General features: G+C 33.6%; 1 long non-coding RNA gene across 2 annotated transcripts in view; it reads left to right on the forward strand.

Annotated features, from left to right (window-relative positions):
- Nucleotides 1–3,580, forward strand: part of LOC117173238 — a 59,871-nt gene extending 56,291 nt beyond the window's left edge. Inside the window, exons 1-4 of one of the 2 annotated variants that reach the window (XR_004467140.1) lie at nt 1,487–1,820; nt 1,946–2,101; nt 2,181–2,340; nt 2,645–3,580. This is a non-coding gene — a long non-coding RNA (uncharacterized LOC117173238). Of the gene's footprint in view, nt 1–1,486; nt 1,821–1,945; nt 2,102–2,180; nt 2,341–2,644 lie in introns of those variants that run through there. The other variant, XR_004467141.1, reaches the window with a different exon arrangement.
- Nucleotides 3,581–3,855: the final 275 nt, after the last annotated feature.

Here is a 3,855-nt window from a genome sequence, read left to right on the forward strand (position 1 = left end):
GAATTTATTTCAAAGTAGTTAGCAGATAGATATATAAATAGAATCGCCGAAGTGCTCCGACCGGCAATCGTGCACCTTCGAGTTTTCAAATTCAGAAGAGGATAAATGGGTTGCGCGCGCAACTCAGTCATTTACAGCGTCTCCTGCTATATTCACACGGACATAGCCCTGTCGTAGTATTGGACCACATCTCGTTTCAGATCTGTGATCACTGTATCGGACACTGTAACTCACGTGGTCTTACCCCTCAGCCAATCGGCGTCGAGTTACAGGACCGTATCATTACGATGTTTTGCAGGTGCCCTTGATAGTAGACTAATGTTATGGTACATTTTTTTAAAATCTTATAATAATTAAAACAGATTTTTACAATTTCATTATTACTCGTATTTGCTTGTGCCGAATTGATGTTTATTGTAATTAATAACTTTAGAATAGCATATTGTACACATCCACTAGCCAGAAAAACAAAATATTCCAGCATAGTTCGACTTAACAAGGTTTTCTTATGTCATTTATGACATGAATAAACATTGTTTCTTTCATTGATTTGTTTTTAAAATAAATATTATACTATGTACTACAGCTAATTGCATGCTATTGTTGAGAAATCCTTATCGCTATAATAATGTTGTTATTTAAAATTCTTCGGGCGAAAAGTTCTAATAAATGTGGATTGTTTATATTGCTACTATAAAAATCGAGTTCGACAAGATGTTTTCACTTATCTCAATAATGTTAAGAACAGAAATTTAGTGTAATAACTTTATAATCACCTGATTCTTACAGTGTCCGCGAAACAGCTGATGACAGTATCCGAGGTGCGACAGTGTCCAAAGCTACAGTGTCCGAGGTTCGACTGTATATTCATATGTAAAAACGGGAAGTCCTTGAGTTCTCTTCCTTGCAAGGTTAGCAGTAAATAGATGTTGAAAGAAAATACACAGTATAGAATATACTAGTGCAATATCTTAGGTAGGAGTTACTTAATTGTGTAGTTTATCAGATTTTATTTAGTCTGTCAGCTTTTACCGTTTGCAATCTGCCGACTTACTATGCGACGCATGCGTTCTAACACGCCATGCGGCGCATATACGACGCACGTGTGCGGACACGTCATGCGACACATATACGACTCAATTGTTGACACATCTGTCTCTAACCTTGCCTTCACGACGTGCGGTTTAATTTGCACGTCGCGCCCGCGCCATGCAGGCTCCATGCGGACATTTAGCAATCTGGGTATTATTTGAAATGATAAAATGTGCAATATATATGATATATGATGAATTATTTAAAATTTACATTGATCACTAAAGGAATCTAAAATAAATCATTTATTTTTAAAGATTAAAATTAAATAGTAACTTTACCATTCATACTGACAGGTTATTTTGTGATTTGAAAATTAACTTTATTAATTATAAGATGATGATTTATTATAAGTATTTGATTTACACATTAATTAATTTCAAATCAGCGCACTACTTAAATCTAATGAGAATCAGAGATGAGAATGCCGATGCGACGCACGCGCAATATACATATACAGTTGGGAAGCCGAGTTAGAAGCACTGTTCACGCTTGTTTTGCCCAGAATGACATGCAAAGTTAACTTCAACAGCATCATATTCTTGTTTATTTAAAGTTGCCACGTATTATACAATTATTAATTCATTGTCATGGAGCGAATAAAGACAGATTTAACAAAAGTTCAAAAAAGTATTAAAATGTCAAGCAGTGGGAGGTCAATAAAAACTACGAAGAATCTGCTTATATTATGATTATGATACAGCCATTAAATTGAAAAACTTGATATTGTGAGTAAAATATAAAAATATTTTCGTTATGCATAGAAAAAAATGTAACCATTCCTGAAAATGATTTTTTGTCTGTAATTTTTCTTTCAAAAACTCTGCATGATGAAAACGAAAAACTAATGCAGCAAAATCAACAAATACTTAATGAAATATCAATTTTAAACGTTGAAGAAAAAAAGCAGTAGAAAATCGACCATATGAACCTGTGACAGGATGCCCCTTGCGTACAATAGAAGAGTTTGAAGCTTTCAAAAAAAAATAAAGCTATGCTTAAGAAACTCGTGAGTATTTTTGTCCGGATGTCGCATATTGTTGTCCTTTAAAAAAATTACAATATTTATATTTGTTATTTTCTTTTAGTACCATCATGTACTGCTTTTGGGAGGTGTAAAGCCTCGTGATTTTCTGAGTTACGCATTAAAAGAAGTGATTACTGATGAGCTTGTGTGTAAATTCAAGTGCTTTGAGTCAGATGATACTTATCATTTGGGCGATACTAAGCTTTCAAATGTTTGATACAGTAAGTTCTTTTGTTAGTGATAGAAACCTAAGGTGTATTTACACGCCTGTCCTTTGCAAACGGAAAATTTATCTGCTTCTCATTCTACCATGTGACGATACCACGTATTTATCGCACTCTAGATTTTCTCTGTTTTTCCGTTGGGTGGAAAATCTAGAGTGAGACAAACGCATGGCATCGTTAAATGGTAGATTGAGAGAAAGATACATTTTCCGCCTGCATACGACAGGCATGTAAACACACCCTTAATATTTCTTCTAATTTTGTAACGATGGTTTGTACAGTAAATGTTAACTTTTCTCAGTGGTGGCAAGTGATTGTCCGTCTTTTCGAGGACCTTGCACTAAACAATAGTATAAAAATCAGATGCTTGAAGTTTTGCAAGTGACTAAAAAAAGGTTTCGAAACTCGAAGAAAAAGTTCCTGGATAAAAGTCAGACGGAAGCCTCAGCCGAGGACATTAAAAAAATATAGCAGAACTACAAAAAAAACTTCGGGCAGATGAAATTGATGGTGTAGATGACGAAGAAACGCAATCAGAAGTAGGAGATGGCGACGACGAGCGGGAGAACGACGAGGATGAAAATTAAGTAGATATTTATGTGATTTAAAGTTTTATGGTGCCTTATTACTAGCAAGGATAAAATCTAAGTCAATATTTATATTTTTCTTTTTTGTATGAACTACCAATGAACATGATCTGCACGCCTGTTTTTTGAGCTGTTGCTAAAGTTCATTCATTTTTATTATATTACCATGATATTTTATTTCTTTATAATAGGTCAAAAGGTGGTAAAATGATGCGTCTAAACAAGCCCAAGTTGAAGGCAAAATAATAGTTTAATAAAATGATATTTCAACGAAACATTAAATTGCGATTTTTTAGACAATTTGGAATAACTCAACAAAATCTCTAAAATATGTTAACAATTCAGCAAAATACTATGGTCATATATATTGAAATATCCATTGGATTGAAAAACTGGATAGTCTGAGTGAATTACAAAAATATTTTTCTTTTCCCAGAAAAAATACGACTATTCCTAATTAGCCAAAGAACTTTGAAACATATGCTAATTATTCCCAAATTTATTTGACGGTATTTTAGAATATCTTTTTATTGAATTAACAATTTGCCTTCAACTTCAACTTCTTGGACGCCAGAAGTTTATTGCCATTCGTGCTGTTATAAGACAATAATTTATGTTAATGTTATAATAATTAAGGGTCTTTAGCACGAACTCAAGAAATACATCCTGGCGGTCTGAAGAAACCGAAAGGAGACTCTACAAAGTACCCTTAAAGACTACTGAGTCCCTCTGCGGTTCCTTCTTAAAAAACTAAAAAAAGACAGCAAGATCAACTTTTAAATTGTTAAAATTCGGATTATACGTTAAAATTTTAATTAGAAACTCGTGGACTATTCGCAATACTTTTCCTTGCAGCGTTAAAAACTTTAAAAAATAAAATACCTGTCATTTACATGGGCCGAAGGCGGCTTCAAGTGCATTTTCT

The sequence above is a fragment of the Belonocnema kinseyi genome, chromosome 5 (assembly GCF_010883055.1).
Source record: "Belonocnema kinseyi isolate 2016_QV_RU_SX_M_011 chromosome 5, B_treatae_v1, whole genome shotgun sequence".
NCBI lineage: Eukaryota > Metazoa > Arthropoda > Insecta > Hymenoptera > Cynipidae > Belonocnema > Belonocnema kinseyi.